The sequence below is a fragment of the Giraffa tippelskirchi genome, chromosome X (genome assembly GCF_054371585.1).
Source record: "Giraffa tippelskirchi isolate mGirTip1 chromosome X, T2T-mGirTip1v1.2.pri, whole genome shotgun sequence".
Taxonomy (NCBI): domain Eukaryota; kingdom Metazoa; phylum Chordata; class Mammalia; order Artiodactyla; family Giraffidae; genus Giraffa; species Giraffa tippelskirchi.
In genome coordinates, this window is record NC_137289.1 from 143,554,993 (window position 1) to 143,578,346 (window position 23,354).

At 43.4% G+C, this 23,354-nt stretch overlaps 1 protein-coding gene across 8 annotated transcripts in view; it reads right to left on the bottom strand.

The window, feature by feature from the left end:
* RAB9A (RAB9A, member RAS oncogene family) overlaps positions 1 to 23,354 on the bottom strand; it is a 60,188-nt gene that overhangs the window by 16,016 nt on the left and 20,818 nt on the right. For 4 of the 8 annotated variants that reach the window (XM_081566435.1, XM_081566437.1, XM_081566440.1 and 1 more), the window contains 2 exons: positions 11,108 to 11,174; positions 10,760 to 10,899 (listed from right to left, as the gene is read on the bottom strand). The gene's annotated coding sequence lies outside the window, so the exon portion shown is untranslated. Of the gene's footprint in view, positions 1 to 10,759; positions 10,931 to 11,107; positions 11,175 to 23,354 lie in introns of those variants that run through there. The other 4 variants (XM_081566442.1, XM_081566441.1, XM_081566439.1 and 1 more) reach the window with 2 other exon arrangements.

A 23,354-nucleotide genomic window follows, 5' to 3' on the forward strand; every position in this document is an offset into this window, starting at 1 on the left:
ACAAAAATACTCCAGAATTGGTGGTGATGATTGCATGATTTAGTGTCTATACTAAAAACAACTGAACTGTACACATTAAAAAGGTGAGCTTTATTGTATGTGAATTATAACTAAATAATCTAGACATATTTTTATTGATACACACACACACACGGCCTGAGAATTAGCAATAAGATCCTAAAATTAGATTTATATGTGCCACAAATGATCTCCTTGTCCCTTCAGCAGTATTCTTACAAGATCATGTGGTGGCAACAATGAATGTTAAATATGGTGCACACTAATCTGAATGGGAAGTTGGTTAAGTAGGTTACTGGCAGGAAAGAAAATGAACTATGTTTTCAACAGATACCTCAAAACTAAAGATAAAAAGAGAGCACTGAATGCCAGCCCTTTCCTTTTTATAACACTATTTTCCAACTTTTCAATCATACACTTTTATCTTGCACTATCAATTGTTTACAGATAGTGTATCATTAGGAGGCTTTTCTCTGGTCTGTATCTCCATGCTGGCTTCCAAAGCTGATTATTACAATAAACCACGGGGGAGTCAGATTCAAGCATGGAGAATATATATCTCAAACAGAAATGTTTGTATGGATTAAAGGTAGACCCTTTTTATTGGTCACGGACCTAACTGCCTCCATTCGTACACATAACAAAACCCATTTCTTTATTACTTTTATTATATAGGATTTTGAGCACGGCATTCAAAGAGCTCTCCAACCTCACATACCTACCTGCTTGTCCCAGTTATAACCCTACAGGTCACCACCCCCAAACCTATCTCAGGCATTTACTGTCCAGCCTTTCCTCAGGCCCTTATCTTGCACTAGGAGTTCCCTCCCCACATCTTGACAGCTATGAAAATCTTAGTTGTCTAAAGGCCCACTTTTGCCACGTCCCTCACAACCTAATCTTTCTCTTCATTTTCATAATCATTCCACTTCTATTACAGCTCTCATTCACTTATAGTTTCCTAATTACAGTGTCAACTCCCTGGGAGGGACACACAACACCTAATGCCACCCGTTCACTGGTCCTTTTTTGGGTCTGCAACATGTAGTACAAAGCTTTCCACACGCTGAGGTACCAAATGAATGCTAAATTGAGAACAATGAGTAAACTACTTCCTCCTTCATTCTTGCTATTCTATTCTTATTTTTCTATTTGTACTTTCCGTACTTACAGTTTTTTGTTTCTCTATTCAATCAGTTCTTCCCCCATTCTGTTTTTGAGGTCTATTAAAATATGTGGGAGAGGACAAAAAAAATTGATTCTTACTTGAAACTCAAATGAGAAAACCACTTTAAAATAAGTACTCTGGAATGCAACAGGAAACGCTGAAGACCCACATTCCTGTTAACAAGCTGCCGAAGGGATGCTAGGTTTATAAACGGATTCCTCAAATTTTCAGGTTTTCAAATCTGAAACCCCTTGACTAACTCTCATTTCCAAAAATTTAAACTGAATTTACACTCCTGATTTAAATTTAGGAACAGATTTTTTTTTCTTCTTTTCAAAATCACATGTTTCTTTTGCACTCACTCTTAAATGTCCCAGTTAGAGGCACGCCACTTTATTTCATATCATGGCTTGAAAAACTGAGGCTCAAAGAAACTAACCAAGACCACAAAAGCATGGTTAATCCCTCCATCGTTTCTATTTTCACCTAAGCTGTATTTATTCCCTTATCTCTTAATACAGGTGTGTCTCGCTTAACAGCCTCTTAGCTCCACTCTTTTATTTCCGGTCTTCCTGGTTGTCTTGCTGAACAAGGCATGTCAAGGAAGTCATTAAGTATAATAATGGGCACTATCTCTACAGCAAGAAGTGGAGCATAACAAAAAGAATTAAGCAAATAGCACAGGCACAGACCAACTTGGAGGCACAACCTGCCAGATGAAAACACCGTTATCTAGGTGACCCCTGAGCATCACCTCAGAGACAGCTAGAGAAGGAAAAACCTGTACAAATCAAACCACGCTATATCACAAAGTCAGAGCAGCTCACCCTACTTCAAGGAGTCGTTCCGTAAGTGCTCTTTTATGAAGATCAGGCATCTAATCTAACTTTTAAGAAATAGAAACTCTCAGTTTTGCTTAAAACAAGGCACCTTTGTAGTTAGATATACTAACCAACCATTACCAGTGGTGGAGTGAGTGGGTAAGGAGAAGAAAGGAGAAAAAAACTAGATTTGGTTAAAGAACTCAATTTTCTTAAATTATCCTGAAAGTAGAGAGCAGTGTGCTCCAACACAACTTTCTGTGACGAAGGAAATGTTCTTACGTCCAATATAGTAGTCACAAACCACACGCGGCTGGCTACTGAGCACTTGAAATGTGGCTGGTCCAACTGAGGAAGTGAAGTGTTAATCTCATTTCAATTCGGTTACATTTAAGTTGCTACATGAGTACTGCATTGGAAAGTACAGGTATGGAGTACGCCTAACTGAGAGTCCATGAGAGAGCTGCAGGGGGAAAAGGCACATTCTAGGATCATACATGAGACAAGGGTGAGTGAATGGATGGAACTGTGTGTTTGAGCCTTGCTCTGGAAAGAGTCAAAAAGGTTTCATCAGATTCTTAATGGAGTATGCACCTCAAGAAATGATCAATTAAAAATATATTTTTTTTAAAAAAGAAATGATCAATACACATCTGCAACATTTATATATTTCGTGTGATTAATTTGTGTAGTTCATAAGACCCTCAAGACTTTTACCTTTACTTGCCGTTACTGTTTCGAGGTTCTCTCCCTTACCCAGAAGACTTCATTAATATTACACTTGGACCATGAACTGTGACAGTTCAATCAAGAGACTTATTCACAGGAAACTGCTAATCCTGTAAGTGAGGAAAACATTTTGTTCTTTATTTAATGAAGTCCTCAAAAGGAACAAGCATAAATTTACCTGTAATGAAGACACCTGAAAAAGGCACTTGAAATGCTTGACAGAAAAAAGTGGGGATAGTTTTAAGGCTGCACTTTGGGGGACAGAATTAAAATGCAAAGAAATGGATAAAAGTCACAAAACAGGAATACTACACTAGGAAGTAGAGCCGGGTATCTCAGGAAGAAGACTGCGTTGTGAAAGAAATGCATGTGAATGTGCATGTTAGAAAAATATATTAAGGGCAACAAAACACAAACTGAACATGATCTGCGATGATCTGCTGTGACTTAAGGGAACCCCGGTTCTGACTCGGCTCTTCGAGTTAGATAAGAAACCTGCTATCTTTAATTTGAAGCAGAAAGGGGTGAGGGCTGGAGAAACTTCCATGTAAGCTCAGGGAAGAGTCAGTATAGCAACACTGCCCACAAGGCATGAGGCCACAGCAAGGTAGAACTTCTTGGCTGTTAGAGAAATTAAGTAAGAGGGGTGGAATTTCCCAAGAAGATCTATTTCAAGAGAACAGCTGTATATCCGGCATACAGGACTGAACTAGATTAGAGACTCCCATTCTGCTGGGAAACCGTCACCAGGTCAAAATGAGAAGAAACGTCAGAGCGCTGCAGGGAGCTTTCTGGAAAGTTCACTTCATCACACATCTCCATCGCTGATGCTGCAGTTTGTCCCCACCAAGGTACTGAAGCTGACTTGGCTTACAAAAACCTTCCCGAGCCCAGACTTACTCCACCATCATGACACATTTCGCTCTGTGCGTGATCAACTCTGCACCTGCTCACTGAACCGCGGTTTTCAACTGCTTTATCCCCCAGAGCAGAAGTCACGGGAGACTTCCCAAAGGCTAATCCAAGGGCTTCTCCTCAGTCCTCATCTAAAAACCCTAAGGCACACGCAGCCCTAAAGCGATTAAAGAAAAAAGAGCCCCTCTGAGGACTTCCCTGTGTACACTTCTACAAACACACCCTCATGGGTGACCAGTGCCTTCACCAGAGTCCCACCCAGTGGATAGTGAATTCTAAGATGGAGCAATTTGTCTGAAGGTATTACCTGACATCAAGTCTCAGAAGGAGCACCCTTCTGAGGGCATTTTTTTTAAACAAGTAAGATAATGGAGGCCCAAATGGGAAAGGGTCTTGCAAGTACCACACCTCTAACTAGAGGCATCAGTAGGACCTTCAAGTCTTAGCCAGGACTCAGTCACCAGTACTGTCTGTTAGGTCTAACGGCCTGGCAATGACCTTGAAAATGCTTCCTACTTCATCATCCATAAAGCTACCCTGCCTTCTCTGCCCCTCATCCCATTAGCTTTCTGCAACCCAAATGGCTCCCTTACAGCGTATGTATCACCAGGTTGATGCCCTTGCTGTTGTTCAGTCACTAAGTCATGTCCAACTCTGCAACCCAAGGACTGCAGCCTGCCAGGCTTCCCTGTCCTTCTCTCTCTCCCAGAGTTTGCTCACTCATGTCCGTTGTGTCAATGATGCCTTTACCTCTTCCCAAACCATATCTTCCTGGGATGTATCACCCAGTGATTCCTAAGGTCCACCTCCACCCTTCTGTCCCTTGGGCGCCAGATAAGAATTCCAACCCCTTTAATAATACAGTCATCTGATGTATTCAGATGGCAGTTCAAATTCAACAGATCGAAAAACCAAGCTAATTATTCTCCCCATTTTCAAAATCTCTTTCTTCTGTCTTACCCACTTCACCCACACAAGAAACGTGTCCAGTTCACTCCCTACCCACTGCCACTGTCTTGTTTACTGAAATAACAAATGCTATGACTATAATAACATCAGCCGCCGCTGTTCCCTGAGCACCTTGAAGTCACCTGCAACTCAGACGCCACCACGCTTTATAGATCAATAAACCAAGTTCATAAAGATTGAATAACTTCCCCCTGGTATAATTGAACAGGGCAGGTCAAACACGTGTGATCTTCACTCCCATCAAAAGATAAGAAAAGTCAAAAAAATATACAAAGCCAAAAAGGACAACAAGAGAACAACTGTAGGTGAGAGACAGCAACAAAACCAGGAAGCTGGCAAGTAAATGGTCCAGCAGTGACAAACTGGAGAGCCAGGAAACCTACCTTGGGAGAAACAGCTGTCAAGGAGAAATCGGCCCCCGAGGGCACGGGGCTGGGGAGAAAGCACGAGGGGAGACTCCACGACACCCCCTCGGCACCCAGGGGCCCCTCTCCCTACCAGCAGACCTACTTCCTAATAAACTGTTCAGAGCAGGAGTTGGGGATGGAACTCTCCAGGTGATGAGGGAGGGGACACCAAGTGACAGTGTGTGCAGGAACTGGGCAGGGCAGGTTACGTGACATTTCAGAGGGCATCACGGAGGTGCTGGTGGTCCGCAGGACGCTTCACAACCGGTGCTCAAACGGGAGTTCACGAGTTCACGGTAGATCACACCACATTCCTAGATCACACCACATTCCTTTCTATGACATCGTATCTTTGGGAGGCGGGGTTCCCTGGGGCTAGTATGATAAAACTCAGGTGCTGCACAAATATTAATGCGCAATAGGGTATGAGGGTAGCAGCTGTTTGTTCCCAAACGTTTCTGAAATTTTATTGACGAGTACTGGAACTCATTCTAGAAATGCTTTGTATTCACCAAGGCATGGCCTTCCAGCAGCTCTTCTGTTCTGACTTCCAACGAAACCACAGATGTATGTTCAGGTATGTCCACCTAGTCGCGGCTCTGATTACACACCCTAGCACGAGACTGCGCCCACGAGAGCGGTCGCCTAGGCACATGCCACACTCCAGAGAGTTCTGACATTTGCGAACCTGTTCAGTCAGTCAAATCCTCCATTATCTCTGATATGCTTCTACAGAGCAAGTGCCAGAAAGAGAAATCTGTCAGGCACTTTTCAGACTTCTCCAACACTGACAATATAGCCCCTCTCATAAGAGCGAACCTTCTGGAAACGACCTTAGCCTCTGTTCACAAGAACCTGGAAGGAAAACGGTTCAGCCCACACTGACCCAGCAGCAGTTACTGGCTGCCATGCTCTGCTCGCCTTCACTCTTGGATAATGAATGTGGCTACGGGATGAATGTAGCAAGTTGTTCCATACTGTTCTCCATCCCCTCTAACAATAGCAGACATTGGGAAGGCATCAGGCCGTGGACACAAGTGGGGCCTGTGTTCTGAGTCCCTGCACTGAAACGAGCAGGTTCAGGGCAGCCAGTGTGGTGAGCCTCCACGGCCTGCCTCGCTTCGTTCTGTATTTCTGTCCAGACACGGGGCTGGCTCTCCCCAGCCCACGCTGATCTAGATGCGACCTCACCTACATTCACTCAATGCTCGTCATCCTCTCTATGTTCGTGATAAGCAACAGCTTGCCCTACTCTGCACCTGGTATGGTCAAAAATTAACAGAAGCTAATGAAAGAACCCAGGATATGGAAACACCCAGAGCTCAACTTCAGAACACGTGCAATGCCAAGAGTCACGCCGTGGAAGTTCTCTCCAGAGCACAGGCACCCCCAGGCTTCCTGGCAAGCTCCAGCCTCACCTCCCCAACCCAGGGCAGCCGCCCCCCCCTCCACCTACACACCTGGGTCTCTCCTCCCACAGGAACCTTGACCTTTCATCTGCATCACAGCTCTCCAAATGCCCCGGGGCCTTTTGTGAGTTCACCACCCTCCTCAAAAAAAAATTCTTAATACATGTTCTGTTGATGATCTACTTAGTCACAGGCTCTATTTTCTTTTCCTTGGTTTTGATTAACAAATTTATCACCGAGCTACCTTTCAAGTGAGACCTGTTTCTCACACACACACATACACACACACTTTTCCATTTGGCTTATTTCCTTCTGTTGCTTCACCAGCTTGCCTGAGGCAGAATTCCAGGCAGCCCTCCTTTTACTGCACTTCACAGTTATTAGGGGCTTTTTACAAACTGAAGGTTTCTGGCAAACTCTGCATGAAGTAAGTTTATGAGCGCCATTTTCCAACAGTATTTGCTCACTGCCTGTCTCTGCATCACATTTTCATAATTCTTGAGTTATTTTAAACTTGTTCATTATTATTATATTTGTTACAGTGATCTGTGATCAGTGATATCAGCAGTGCAAAAAGATTACAACTCGCTGAAGGCTCAGACGATGGCTAACAATTTTCAGCCACGAAGTATTTTTTAATTAAAGTGTGTATGTTGTGTTTTTTTAGGCGTAATACACAGGTATGGTATAAACGTCTTGTAACTTTTATAAGCAGTGGAAAACCAAAACCTATGGTCTGAAACCAAATCCAAAACATCTCCGAGGTATATCTGTACTTGGAAGCCAATAATTTGATGTCTTTCCTTGCTGTCATAGATCCACACAGGCATTACAAAGTACAACCAGCTCAATTTTACAAAGAAAGAAATGTGGTGACCTAACTTGGCCAGAGCAGCAAACCAAGTGCAGATGGAGCAAGACTCCCCAGAGGCCAGGGGGTGCTCCCCATGCACCAATTTCTCTTGATACTCCCCAGGATAAAACCCCTCCAGCAGTAACAGAGCACACATCCCTCTGGTAGACCGCACTTGATAGCAATCATTTTTAGGTGTATAATTCAGCATCCCCTCTACCCCATAGCAGACAACTCCTGATACAAGGCAGAGAAATCTATTCATTGGCAATGAACACACTCAGTGTCCATCAGCACGAGGCAAAAAGCAAAGCTCCTCACAAAAGATGCCATGTTGACTGGATGAATAACCCTCTCACAGCAATTCCTACACAGAACCAATCTTTTTTTTTTTTTTTTTTTTTTTCTGGCCGCGCTGCAGAGCTTTCAGGATCTCAGTTTCCCCAACCAAGAACTGAACCCAGGCCACGGCAGTGAAAGCCCCAAGTCCTAATCACTATGCCACCAGGGAACTTCCAGGGCCAAGCCTTTGGGACTCCTCTCACTCACAAAGTTCACCCAGGAGTTACATCTGCCACCAGAATGAAGCAGTTCATGGACTGAAGGGGCAAGATGAAAACATGCTGGAAAAAGTCAGAAAAAAATGCAAAAATCAATTAAAAATTTTTACTGCTTATTTCTTGAATTCATTGATAAAATCCATGCAGAACTATTGTCCACTGAAGCTAATTTAAGGAAGAATTTTATGCTCAACAAGAATGGCTTCTCGATTTGTTTCTTGCAAATATTCACAAGTGTTCAACCTACAAAGCTATCAAAACCACATCAACCAGAGCTTAGGATTAACATACACACACTACCATATATAAGACAGATAATCAACAAGGTCCAACTGAGTAGCACAGAGGATTCTACTCAATATTCTGGAATAATCTATATGGGAAAGAATCTGAAAAAGAATAAATATGTATATATGTATAACAGAGTCCCTATGCTATACACTGGAAACTAACACAACATTGTAAACCAACTACGTGGTAGTTGCTCAGTCATGTCGGACCCTTTGCGACCCCATGGACTGTAGCCTGCCAGGCTCCTCTGTCCATGGAATTCTCCAGGCAAGAATACTAGAGTGAGTTGCCATGACCTCCTCCAATAAAATTGAAAAGAAAAAGAAAAACACATCAATCTTTCTTTCCCCATTTCGCCTAAGTCCACACACAGTAAATACCATGAAACAGGTACCTCTGTGCTGGTTTGCAAATGTTTTGTTTAACAACACCTGGCCCACGACCTTGAGTAGGCTGGGTAATGAACTTTGTGGGAGGACAAAGTTAGAACCTGATCTCATGACTGTGATCAGACTGTATGCTTTGGGGAGGGAGGGGACTCTCCACTGCCCTTTGTATCACTAGCACCTTTTTATCAGCAACCGAAGAGCTACTCAGAAAATGTTTGCTGACAATTGGAGTAATACTGAAACCAAATTTCCTAAGTCTGCTTCAATGGTCCTGAATACCCCTCGAGTTCTTTTCAACATTTTTGCCAACGAAATAGAAAGGGGGAGAGGGGGGAGATTTCTGTTATCAGAAATTTTGGTCACTCTTATTCTTTCAAACGAATGAGTATGTCTCTTAGCCAAGGGAAATCTCTTCAAGTTCCCAAGTCTGGGAGGTTTCCTAAACAGGAACCAACAGCACATTTGAAGGACTTACAGAAGCACTGACCGTGAGCTCTGGAGTTACATGGACTGACGTCAAGCGGGATTTCTCAACCCCAGCACAAGCAACATTCTGGGCTGGGCAACTCTCCGGGGGGAGCTGTCCTGTGCATTGTAGGATGTTGAGCAGCAGCCCTGCTCTTTACTCAGTAGATGCCTGCAGCACTCTCTCACATGTGTGAACCAAAAAAGGCTGAAGGGGTTGTCAAATGCCACCCCCCACTAGCACTATAAATTCACAGGGGCCTACTTGTAATCCTGGCTCTTATCTTCAGTCCTCCAAAGTACCACAGTCTAGATGGAAGAAGTGGCTGAGGAAGAAAGAAATGGAAAGAGGAGCGCTTGGACAAGAGCGAACAGCACTGAAGTATTTCCTTAGTCTCCAAGAACTCGGCTGGGAGTCAAGGCCAACAGTGTTCTACTTAGTTTTCCTCCGTCTATTCTAACCTTACAAATGACAAACCAAAAATCTCTCCAACTCACAAAACTCTCCAAAGTAAATAAGTCAGCAAGCCAGAAGCTTTTTAGTATAAACTAGAGGAATTTACTATTAATATAATACCCACACCAAAAAAACTGAAGGCACCAGACGGCCACACCAGATGCAGAGATTGAGACAAGCAGTGAAGGTAACTTCAACCCAAGGTTCTAAAAGAGAAACGAAAACCAGTCTTCTTAAAGGTCCGTGGCAGAAGAGTACCGAGCTTCCTTCGTGTCTTGAGTTTTGTTCCACTGAAAAGTTTCTGAGATTACAGGCAATTTAGGGATTTCCCACCACAATGATGATGGCAGAGAAAGACAAACACGAAAAATAATTTTTCATTAATTTTTTAAAAAGCAACCCAAATCTATTTTTATCAGGCCACCGAAATCCTACATAAAGAGCGTGTTCACGTGACTATTTGGAAACTACCCGAAGTCATTCCTCAAAAGAACCCTGGTCATGGGATGTATCATCACTTGAAAAAAAAAGAAAAACAACAACTCCAAACCCAGCTGACAGTCTTCGCCTTAAATTAAATCAGCACTTAAAATTTTCATCTTGTCTCTTTAAAAAACGAAGTTGGAAGAACGAGAGGAACACGATTCGGAAACCTTGGCCAGAGTCTGCATCCGATAGCGGCCCAAACCGCCTCCAGCCCCTAGGATTAGTTTTCTATTTCCCCCCTCGTCTCCGGAGTGGTACTAACACATCAGCAATCATCCACCTGGGAAGCACATCAGAAGTCGCCAGTATCAAACCGTGCGCGCCTCTGCTTTCTCTCTGTGAGTCCCGTGAGAGTGGGTTGCTTTGGGGTGCCTGGGTGGATTTCTCCGTGTATGTGTGTTTCTCTGTGGGTAGCATATGCCCTCTCCCCTCCGCCCCAGGGGTTTGTGTGGCTGTGTCCCTCTCCCTGGGTGTTTGGGCACGTGTGTTCCCAGCTGTTGATGGATCTCTTTCCCCGTGTGCGTCTCCAGGACTTCTGGGTGTCTCTTGGGGCGTGTATCTCTCTCCCCGGGTATGTAGGTGTGGGACCCCGTCTTTCCACCTGCGTCAGACACAGTAGGAGGCAAGGGGCTACAAGTCGTCTCTTCTCCCGGGGGGGGGGGGGTTGCGGAAAAGTGACCCGCACTGGCCGCGCGCGCCCCTCGCCCCAGTGCCCGAAACCCAGGCCGCACTCGCCGTCCGCGGGCTCCGCTCAGACCCTGATGCCCGCGCAGCCGACCCCAGCCCCCGCCCGGCCCCGAGGGGAGTCGGCGCCCCGCTCACCTCACGGCCACCCGGAATAAGTTCGGGAGCTCCGGGCCGGTCTGTCCGGGTGCAGGGGATAAAAAGTGAAGAAGGTCGAGGAGCCAGCGGGCAGGAGACGTCGGCGGCAGAGCGCGGGTCAGTCTGCGGTTGCCCCCGTCCTGCAAGGAGGGAACAACATGGCGACGGGCCGGGGCGGGGCCCAGGGAAAGCGGGCGGGACCTAGTCGGCGGGGCGGGGCCCGGGGTGGCGGGAGCACTAGGAAGGTGGGGCGGGGCCTGGTCGGCAGGAGCCCTGGGAAGTCGGGGCGGGGCCTGATTGGGGGGCCCGGGGCGCGGGGCCTCGAGGTCGCCTCCACCCCGCTCTCACCCACTCCTTGCCGATCCCCTCTAGCTGAATCACAGGTTTTCTTCGGGTGCGCTGTTTCTCTAGTCCTCTGGTTGCGTTCCCGGGAAAAGAGAGCACGGATACTAGTTACCTTTAAAAGCTGACGTAAAGTGGGAATAAACAGACCGCAAAAGCACTGTCATACGACGCTGTGACTACGCGGCGAAATGAATATGCAAATAGACAAATGAATAGATTGAAAAATGAAAACAGCTGTGATATTGTGAAATAACAGGATTTTTTGATTAATTTTTTAAAATTTCCTTGCTCTTGTTAAAATTTTTACTGCCTCTCGCCTCTCTAAATATAAAGCAGTAATGGGAAAAGGCGGTATTGAAACTCTTAATTCCTCACTTGAAATACGGAGTTAAGCGCAGGTCAATACTGGAGACCAGAGAGGGATTTTTAGTCCCTCTATAAATGTATTTTGTAGGGCAGATTTAGTTTGTTTATTTTCCAAGAAAAGGATCTCACCTTTATTGTTTCCTGGGCCCACAATCATTAACCTCTGGCTCTTTATGAAGTCATTTTTGGATAATGAATCTAATGTAATTATTCAGTACTAGAACGGTTCCATTTGAGAGAGTTTGTCACAAGCATAAAAGGCAATTTTAGAATCCTTGTGAAAGTGAGGTATGTGACTGAATTCTAGTTTAAGCTTAAATGAATTTTTCTTTCATAGAAAAAAATCATATCCATGCAGGGTATTTCCTCAAGTAAATATGAGTAAAGGTTTATAAAATACAAATCTACTGATAATAGGGAGGATGAAGAGATTCATTATCTTATTTTAAAACACATAAATGCTGGAGAGGGTGTGGAGAAGAGGGAACCCTCTTACACTGTTTGGTGGGAATGCAAACTAGTACAGCCACTATGGAGAACAGTGTGGAGATTCCTCAAAAAACTGGAAATAGAACTGCCATATGACCCAGCAATCCCACTACTGGGCATACACACTGAGGAAACCAGAATTGAAAGAGACACATGTACCCCAATGTTCATCGCAGCACTGTTTATAGTAGCCAGGACATGGAAGCAGCCTAGATGCCCATCAGCAGATGAATGGATAAGGAAGCTGTGGTACATATACACAATGGAATATTACTCAGCCATTAAAAAGAATACATTCAAATCAGTTCTAATGAGGTGGATGAAACTGGAGCCTATTATACAGAGTGAAGTAAGCCAGAAAGAAAAACACCAATACAGTATACTAACACATATATATGGTATTTAGTCAATTGGTAAAGATAACCCTGTATGCGAGACATCAAAAGAGACACAGATAAATAGAACAGTATTATGGACTCTTATGGGAGAGGGTGAGGGCGGGATGATATGGGAGAATGGCACTGAAGCATGGAAATGATCATATGTGAAAGGAATCGCCAGTCCAGGTTCAATGCATGATACAGGGGTGCTCGGGGCTGGTACACCGGGATGACCCAGAGGGATGGGATGGGGAGGGAAGTGGAAAGGGGGTTCTGGAAGGGGAACACATGTACACCCATGGTGGATTCATGTCAATGTATGGCAAAACAAATACAATATTGTAAAGTTAAAAAATAAAAAATAAACTATTTAAAAAAAACATAATTAAAACTACACAACAAAACATGTAAGAACTTTAGAGTTAATCTTTCAAAAGAACACCAAAATAGGTAGTGTTAGATCCACTCTCCTAAATTACAACAAGGAATCCACGGGTCACTAAGGAAATGCTATCTGAAAAATTCTAGATCTATGTCATAATCATAGACAAGGAGTGATACAGTTAAGGGTTTATTGTCATAATCGCTAATACCAACCAGCTATTAACAGGTGCACTTATGAAATTATTGTATCCTGACTTAAAGAAAGCCTTGAGAAATCTAAGAATTTTCAAGAAAGGGTCCTAAGAAGGTCCTACAAGTGATTCTTAGGCTGTTTCAAAATGTGAATGAGCCATATAAACATATCTGATTGTAGCCATAGTCAGCACCTGAAGGAAGAACATGGTGGTTGAGTCACTAAGTCGTGTCCAACTCTTGCGACACCATGGACTGTAGCCACCAGGCTCCTCTGTCCATGAGATTCCCTAAGCAAGAGGACTGGAGTGGGTTGCCATTTCCTTCTCCAGGGGGTCTTCCTGACCCAGGGATCGAACCTGGGTCTCCTGCACTGCAGGCAGATTCTTTACTGACTGAGCTATGAGGGAAGCCCCAAAGAAAGAATATGGAAAGGTATTTTTTCTGAGATAACTCCTACTTGGACGCTAGCCAGCTGACACATAAGAATACTTGTATATTCTGGTCTCATCCACTTCTTTACCTAATTGATATGACAATGTGAGAGTAGGCTGAGTGGAAAGACTCTTCCCTGAAGGGCAAGTTTGGGGATTTTTCCTGTGGATGTGTATAGTTGGCAAGCTGACACAAGTTAGATAAATATGGTCTCTATTGCTCTTGCTTCATGAACTTGTTTATTAATGAAGAACATTGAAGAACTGACCTAGTTTGGCCCCCTTCATCTAATTAGGGTTTTTGCCTTTATATTCTGTAAACATCTAGTGCATCACTCAAGGAGGAAAAACAGGTCAAGTTTGCTGGGCATTAATCATGCCGTTCCTTAAGTAACACCTACTTATTACTATGAGTTCTGGGAGTTAATACTCCATTTAAAGCTGGAGTCTGAAAGAGATCACCTCTGGTATCTCTGATGAAAAGCTACAAATAAGTAAATATTATAATATTTATTATAATCAATAAATATTATATTTATTATAATCAATAAGAAATATTGATCATAATTAAATTGATTGTGGACTTCCCTAGAGGTCCAGTGGTTAGGACCCTGTGCTGCCACTGCAAGGGGTGTGTGGGCTGGATTCCTGGTCAGGGAATGAAGATCCCACATGCCTCAAGGCAGAGCCAAAAAAAATTAAATTGATTACACTTTTCACATATAAGGAAAAACACAGAACTCAATGGTAGGCAATTTGACCATTAAATGACAAATCTGAATAATCAGACCCTGGTGGCTCAGTGGTAAAGAATCTGCCTGCCAGTGCAAGAGATGCAAGAGACCCGGGTTCGATCCCTGGGTGGGGAAGATCCCCTGGAGAAAGAAATGACAACACACTTCAGGATTCTTGCCTGGGAAATCCCATGGACAGAGGAGCCTGGCGGGCTACAGTTCAAGGGGTCACAAAAGCGTTGGACACGACTTAGTGACTCAACAACAAAAATAATCAGAAATGTGGCTCAAGTACTGAGACTACAGCGGGTAGACAAGACACTGGAGGAATTCAGGGGTGTCCCCAGACACTCTCCTGCATTTTTGCTTCTATTCTCCAGCTGTGTTTATATTGTATCATATGACCTTACCTTGCTGAATGAAATAGATTCAGTCTGTTTCCTAAGAGAGCTCAGAAGAGTGGAGGAGACATTCAGTAAGTACACGGAGGTACAGTGATAAATTGGATGAAGGGCCTTGGAAGAAATAAACGAGGTGCAGCTGGTGGGAATACAGGGTGATGGGACCAGAGAAGGTGTGAGTGAGGAGGTGATTCATACTGAGCCCCAAAGATGAGCATGTGGCAGTGGGCAGGGCTGGTGCAAGTTGAGGGGACGGCAGTTCACCTAGCACATCGCTGCCGCCAATAAAATTATAAATAAAGATGCAAACTATTACAAAATCTTCAGAATTGGTGGAAAAGCTGAAATTTATACTTGTTTCTCTGGTCATAACTAGATCTAATGTGCTATCTTAAAAATAACAAGTATGTGTTGAATAGGGCTGCTCTTTCTTTACCACACTGTAAACATAGCATAACCCAGGTAATTACAGAGGGGAGAATGAAACAGGTATTAACCTTCAGGAATGAGGGGGGGAATTTGATCCCTTTGCTGATTTCCTGATGAATGTGAGTCATAAACTGAACTTCACCTTTAAGGGCAGCAGAGGAAAATCCCAGGCATACCATGGTATGTAAAAATATGTGTGTGTGTGTTTGTGTGGGTCTTTGTACATATGAATGTTTATTTTAAAAAATAAGAAGAAGAATGGAAAGGAACTAGGAAAATCAAAACAGTTGAATTGTTACGGGAGTAGAATTTTGGGTAATTTTTACTGAAATTTTGAATCCTACATTATAATATGCTTTTGAGCAATAGGTGGAAATAGGTGAAAACAGGTTGCAAAGAGTTGGACATGGCTGAGGGACTGGACAACAAAAATAGGTGGAAATTTTTTACTGAAGCAATATTAGGCAACCTTTAGAAATACTTGCTGTGACATCAAATGTAATCTTTGCCTTAGGCTACACTGGTAAGAGCCAGACAAAAATCCAGTTATCTTAGCAACTCATTCCTTCAGATAGAAGTCCTTCCAAATCCACAGACACATCTAAAACTTTGAGCTGCTCCTAGAACTCAGGACAGTAACACAAAAGTGTGGTCCTCCTACCTCCCCACTGCCATACGCCTGAGCACCCGATGCACATCAGCAACTTTCTTGACCTTTTCAGTATAAGAGCTGAGACCACTATTGTGCTCAGATAAGCAATTTCTTTCCTCTCATGTCACTGTCATCCACATAGGCATACATAACCCAAGCTGGTTCAGGCTGCTGGCCACAGCTGTAGTTAGACTCAGCCTAAACCCAATCCCTGATTGGATTAAAGTGATAAATCCCTCAGCCTATCTGCCTATTGGAGGACAGAGGGAACTCTCAGTGGTGGAAGATATTAACTAGAGCATTTATTTTTCATTTATGTACAGTGCCCAGCACACAACAAAAAAATATTAGCCATGCCAAGAAGCAGCAAAGAGTGACTCATAATCAAGAGAAACCAAAATAACAGGGGCTTCCATAGTGGTCCAGTGGTTAAGAGTCTGCCCTGCAATGCAGGGGACACTGGTTCGATCCCTGGTCCAGGAAGATCACACATGCCACGGAGCAACTAAGCTCGCACACCACAACTACTGAAACCCACGAGCCCTAGAGCCTGTGCTCCGCAACATGTGAAGCCACCGCAATGAGAAGCCCTCACACCGTTACTAGAGAATAGCCTCTGCTCACCACAACTGGAGAAAACCCAAGTGCAGCAACGAAGACCCAGCACAGTGAAAAACAACTAAATAAATATAGTTAAAACAGCAGCAACAACAATAGAATTGAATATGTCATGACAATTTAAATGTATCTCAAGAATGTATGCTCACGGAAGCCTGGCGTGCTGCAGTCCATAGGGTCACAAAGAGTCGGACATGACTAAGCGACTGAACTGAACTGAACAGGAATGCAAGGGTGGTTTAACATTAACAGTTTAAAAGAAGGAAAAAACATACAATCAGTTCAATAGATGAAGAAAATAGTACACTCAATTAACAGCCATTTGTGATAATCTCAGCAAACCAGGAATAAAAGGCAAGTTTCTTAACCTCATGAAGAATATCTATTGAAAACCTATACCGAATATCATTCATTCTTAATAATTAAAATCTGTAAGTATGCGTTTTAAAGCAGGAAAAAGGTAAGTATGTCTCTTTAATATTGCACTGGAAGTCCTAGCACACAATAGTAAAAGAAAGAACAAGTATGACCACTGCAAAGGGAGAAACAAAACAGTATTAAACACATGATATGCTGACAAAATCCAAAGGACACTATAGAAAATTTACCAAAGAGTTTAACAAGTTGTCTTATTGTAGACTGAAACTTTGTATCCCCTCAAAATGCCTATGTTGAAATCCTAGCTGCCAATGTGATACTGTGGCCAATCACATACTCTCTTTGAAGGTCTGAGTCTCAGGCAAGCAACACAGAGATGCTAGAACAGTTCAGAGTTCATTCTGGAATGGAAGTCATGGCCCCTGGTATCCAGTGACCACAGATAATGCCAGTGGTGATGATACCGGTGGCAGGATCTAGTACCTCACAAAGACAGCATCTTAATTAAGTCATTCACGATCTGGATTCCTGTTTTTCTTGTGCGTGTGTGTGCAACCCTATGGACTGTTGCCCACCAGGCTCCTCTGTCCATGGGATCCTGCAGGCAAGAGTACTGGAGTGGTTTGCCATTTCTTCCCCCAGGGGATCTTTCTGACCTAGGGATCGAACCTGTGTCTCCTGTGTCTCCTGCATTTGCAGGAGGATTCTTTACCACTGCACCACCTGGGAAGGCCCTAGTGTCCAAACTCCATGCTCCATCCTTGCCTCTAAGAGCTACCCAGTATCTCCCCAAGAAATTCCTTTTCTAAGTTGATGTCTTTATTTGCAACTAGGAACTCTGAATGGTACAGAGTTAGAATGTATCTTATAGATTATCTAGTGCCAACTTACTGTGATTCATCATATAAATGCAGCTAAATGAAATTATACCTCTCTTGATATTTTTGGATAGCCTCGCTTAGGCTTAGCCACGGCAGTGGTAGAAAAAGATGACCCCTCCCCAAATCTCCATGGCTTACAAAAACGAAAACGAGGATGTATTCCTCACCTTCACGTCCATTATGGTTCAGCTGGGGCTCCGCCCCATGTCATCCTGCTGGACCCAAACTGATGAACCTGAGCTGGCGGAGCAGCCTCTGTCTGATATATTGCAGGTCTCAGTGGTTGAAAGAAAAAAGATCAAACTAATACCCCTGCTAGTTCTTAGAGCTCCCACCCAGAAGTGACATTCATGTTTCCACCCATGCGCATCACCCACTGGGATGCACATTCCTTCTAAAGGGAGGGGCATTGCATGTCACGTGGAAAATCTGATCTGAGTGGTGTGGTGTTCTACAGCTGGCTCACTGGGAGGGTCACCAAATATTTGAACAGTAACACAATCTAACAGAGCTCTTACCACTCAGGGCTTTGTTTTATTAATTTGGTAAGTTTTATAGTGCATGACAGCAATGAAATAAATTTATTTTGAAGAAGTTCTTTTTCTGGAGGTTGGCTTTGAAACCTGAACAATAGTAACATTTGATCTAGTTTATTAAAGTTGGATGCGGGCTTCCAAAGTGAGGGGTGGAATATGAAGGATACAAACACACAGGAACTCATACTGAAATTCCACTCTAAGTGAAAACCTATTTTACAAAGTCTCATTAAGCAGAGTTAGCCTCAGGGCTTTGAGAGAGATAAATACAACTAAGATGTGCACAGGGAACTTGATGGACAATTCAAGGGGAAAAAACATGTCCACAAATAATATAAGGCAATGATAAAATAGAGATAGGATAGAGAACAATTCATAGAATTAGCTAAGCGTGAAATCCTCCAGCTTAGAGATATGATAAAATTGTATGAGGAAGGCACTACTTTACAACAAGCCATACGATTGAAATGCATAATAATTTTACACCACAGGGTATGTGTGTTTTAGACAGAGACATGCAGAGGACGAAAGATTGATCTAATATGTTGCTAAGAATTCCTAACTTTAGTCCTTACAATGGTTATAGTGATGACATTTGATTAAACTCATCTTTGCCAACTAAATTAAGAAACTAGGGGGAAATATCCAAATTTGCTTTTTCTTAAAGAAAAAAAAATTTATGACCTTTATCTTATAGATAAAAGGGGTTTTTTGCTTTCAAAATGTCGAATTTGGCATGTGGTTAACCAAAAATAATTGCTGACACAAAAGTTTGAAGAAGTGTAATTGTGACAGATGTAAATATTAAATTATTTACATAAATTCAGTTAAAGCTGCACTTTAAATAAAGGTCAGTGGAGTTCTTTTGGTTAGTAAACGATGGCTTACTTCGTGAGTTTTAAAAAAACCACTCATGTGAAAGAAGCCAGACACAACAGACCACATAGGACATGGTTATAGGAAATGCCCAGGACAGGCAAGTCCATAGAGATGGAAGATAGATGAATAGTTGCCAGGGGCTGGGGGGACAGGGGAATGAGGAGGGGCTGCTAATGGGTATGGGGTTTCTTTTTGGGGATGAAAATATTCTGAAACTGGGTAATGGTGATGGGTATACAACTTTGTGAATACACTAAAAACCACTGAATTGGAACAAAAAACAAATGCACAAAAGCTTGAAAAAAACTCTTTAAGTTGCAAATAGGGTATATAAAAGACCCACTTTTAGAAGTACTGATCTATAGTCAGGTACAGTCTGTAATGCATAATTAGGTCAAAACAACAAGAAAATCACCAAGCAGCTCTTTTAATTCTCTTCCTTATCAAATGTTTGTAGGGTGTTCTGGCAAGTAAAACAGTGAACAAGTAGAATTTTATTTTTGATTTCCTTTTCCTTATTTATTTCTGGTGACAATGCTATTGAACATGAAAATGGAAAATGGAAAATGCAAAAGAAAGGGAAAGTTATAAGACAACTGGACAACTGTCTGTACGCTAGTTTGAGCATGTGACGTAATACTTGAAAGTGTATCTGATGCCCACTCAAAGACACTACATGGGGAAGAAAAGCTAGAAAACATTATGGAAAAAAAAAATGTATGTTCTCTCTTTTCCAGTTCTCCATTCTCTCCACTCTGAAACTGTTTTTGCCTGTTGTAAATTACAATCACTCCTTCTAAACTTGCTTTTAATCCTTCATATAAATGTATGTATGTATCGATAGGTCGCATTCCTTGCTCTTCTGGTTTTCTTAAGTACAGAATTTCCACAAATATTTATTGAAGGTTTTCTATGGGCCAGGAACTGTCCTAGGGGCTGTGAACCAAAAAGGCAAACATCCCTGACCCCATGGAGTTCACAATTTAGTTGGGGGAGGGAGGAAGCAGACAATAAACTATATAAGCAAAGCATTGAATTTAAGTAGCAAATAAGCTCCATGAAAAAAAAAAAAAAACAGGGTGCTAGGAAATGTAATAAACAGCCAGAGAAGCTTCACTGCCCAAGATGACATCTGAGGTATGGCTTGAGAAAGGTAAGTTAAGTTGTTAGGAATCTGGGGCAAGAGCATTCCAGGCAGAAGCAACAGCCCATGCAAAGGTCCTGAGGCAGGCATGTGCCTGGCACAGTCAAGGACTAGCAGGAGGCCAGCGTGACTGAGTGCAGGACATAATGAGGAAGGAAGTGGTAGTGAGTTGGGAAAGGCAGGAGAAAGTCGAGGAAAAGTAGCAGAGGGGCCAGACAGGTAAAGCTTTAAAGAAAGACCACTGTAAGATCTTTGCTTTTCTCATAGAGACAGAAACTAACAGAGAGTTTTGAATAGAGGGGTGACATGATTTGATGTGCATATTTCCCAGAATCCCTCTGGCTGTTGTGTTGGAAATAACCCAAGGGACAAGAGTGGAAGTCAGGCAACCACTTAGCAAAGTGTTGTGGTTACCTAGGTGGGGGATGATGCTGGCTGAGATGCAAGATGGTGGCAGAGACCATGATGCACTCAGATTCTGGATACTTTTACCAGCTTTACTGAAGTACAATTTACATACAATAAAACTCACTATTTTAAGCACACAGTTGAATGACTGTTAGACTTTGTACAGACATCACAATCCAATTGCAGAGTGGCTTCATCACCCTGGTTGGATCCCTCGTGCACAAAGGCAGTCACTTCCCAGTCCTACCCCCAACCCCAGGCTCATCTACTTTCTGTCTTGGGGTTTGCCTATTCTGGACATTTCCTATAAAAAGACTCACAGGAAGTGTGGTCTTTTGTGACTGGCTTCTTTCACTTAGCTAATGTTTCCACAGTGGTGGTGGTGGTTTAGCCACTAAGTTGTGTTCGACTCTTGCGACCCCATGCACTGTAGCCCTCCAGGTTCCTCTGTCCATAGGATTCTCCAGGCCAGAATACTGGAGTGGGTAGCCATTTCCTTCTCCAGGGGATCTTCCCCACCCAGGGATTGAACCCAGGTCTCCTGCATTGCAGGCAGATTCTTTACTGACTGAGCGACCAGGGAAGTATTGCTAAAGCATGTATCACTACTTCAGTCCTGTATGTTGCTGCTGCTGCTGCTGCTGCTGCTGCTGCTAAGTCGCTTCAGTCGTGTCTGACTCTGTGCGACCCCATAGATGGCAGCCCACCAGGCTCTCCTGTCCCTGGGATTCTCCAGGCAAGAACACTGGAGTGGGTTGCCATTTCCTTCTCCAAGGCATGAAAGTGAAAAGTGAAAGTGAAGTCACTCAGTCATGTCTGACTCTTCGCGACCCCACGGACTGCAGCCTACCAGGCTCCTCTGTCCATGGGATTTTCCAGGCAAGAGTACTGGAGTGGGGTGCCATTGCCTTCTCCGGTATGTTACGGAACAGTATTTCTTTGACTGAAAAGACCTTATTTTGTTTATACATTTACCAATTGATGGACATTTGGATTGCTTCCACTTTTTTGACTATTATGAATTATACTGCTATGAACATGCACATACAAGTCTTTGTGTGTATGTCTGTTTTCATTTCTCTTGGATATGTACCAAGGGGAGGAAGTGCTGGGATATTTATGTAACTTCTTCTTTTTTTCAATATTTATTTTTATTTATTTGGCTGTGCCAGGTCTTCGCTGCGGCATGCAAATTCTTAGTTGCAGCATGTGGGATCTAGTTCCCTGATCAGGGATAAAATCCGAGCCCCCTGCATTGGGAGCGCAGAGTCTTAGCCACTGGACCATAACAGAAATAGCTGCGTAACTTGTTAACAAATGGCCGAACTATTTTCCAAAGTGACTGCACCATTTTACATTCCTACCAGCACTGTACGAGGGTTCCAATTTCTCCACGTCCTCTCCAACACTTGCTATTTTCCAAGTGTTTGATTATAGCCACCCTAATGGGTATGAAGTGATATCTCGTATGTGTTTTGATTTGCATTTCCCTAAAGACTAAGGATTTGGGGTGTCTTTTCATATGCTCATTGGCCATCCCTGTATCTAATTTCATCTTCTTTGGTGAAGTGTCTATTCAAATATTTTGCCCATTTTTAAGTTGGGCTTCTGGATATATATTTGGAATAGAGCCAGTAGGATTTGTTGATTGCTTGGAAGTTTTATGTGAGAGAAATAGAGGTATCAATCATGCCTTCAAGGTTTTTTTAGCTCAAGTTATGCAAAGGTGGGTGGAGAAGGAAATGGAAGCCCACTCCAGTGTTCTTGCCTGGAGAATCTCAGGGACAGAGAAGCCTAGTGGGCTGCTGTCTATGGGGTTGCACAGAGTCAGACACGACTGAAGCGACTTAGCAGCAGCAGCAACATGCAAGTGCGGAGTTGCCATTAAGTGGACAAGCAGTATTGGAGAGAGCCTTGACTTTAAACATTTTAAGGGTGAGATGCTTATTAGACATCCAGGTAGACTTTTCAAGTAGGCTGTTAGACTTCTGAGTCTGGAATGCAGAGGAGAGATGCAAGCCTGAAGATAAGGAAGGGAAGTCATCAGCATAAATGGTACAGAAAGCCATGGAACTAGATAAATCCACAAAGGAATATGTGCAGATATCCAAGGTGTCCAAGGACTGAATTCTAAACCCTCTAAAATTAAGAAGTTGGGAAAATAACAAGGAAGCAGCAAATAATATTGAAACAGAGTGGCCAGTGAGAGGGAAAGCCAAAGAAAGCACAGCCTACTGCAAGCCACCTGGGAAAAGGTGTCCTCAAGATGGAAGCCAGTGTGTCAACTGCTGCTGTTAGGGTTCCGGGCTGAGACTTATCCCTTCAGTTTAGCAACATGGAGGGTGCAGGTGGCTGGTAACCAAGATGGGGGGGTGGGGAGGAGAGCATGGTGCTGGTTAGGAACTCAGGCATTTCATCCAAAAGTATATGTAGGAAGACAGAGTTCATATGCCCAGTTCCTGTGGACGAGTCAGCATCTCGCAAGTGGTAACATACATAGCAACCACTCAGAATTTTGTAGACAGATTTGGATTTATTAGGTCCGGGATAGGGCCCCATTTCTGAACTGGATCCCAGGTGATGCTGGCACTGCCTATCCCCGGGCCGCGCTGTGAGGAGCAGGAGTGTAGGGTGAACTTTATCTGCAGCTTCTTTTCTGAGTGCAGATCTAACCACAGACACCAATGTCAGCCACTCTTGGTTTTTTTCTGTATGATTTTCTGTGTTCCAGGGGGCTGATGTCATCGATGCTGTAGCTCAAATGTGTGGCTTGAGAAATGGGGAAGAAACAGAAGGGGCAGTGATCGTCGAAGGGAGCTTTAGCCCTGTTTGTTGTGTGGCTGAAAGAGGGAGGGGCCTTCTACGCAGAAACGCAGAGGCCAGGGTCCAGCACACGGCCTGGAGACAGGCCAGGGTTGCGGGCTGGAAGGCTCCTCTTTATCTGT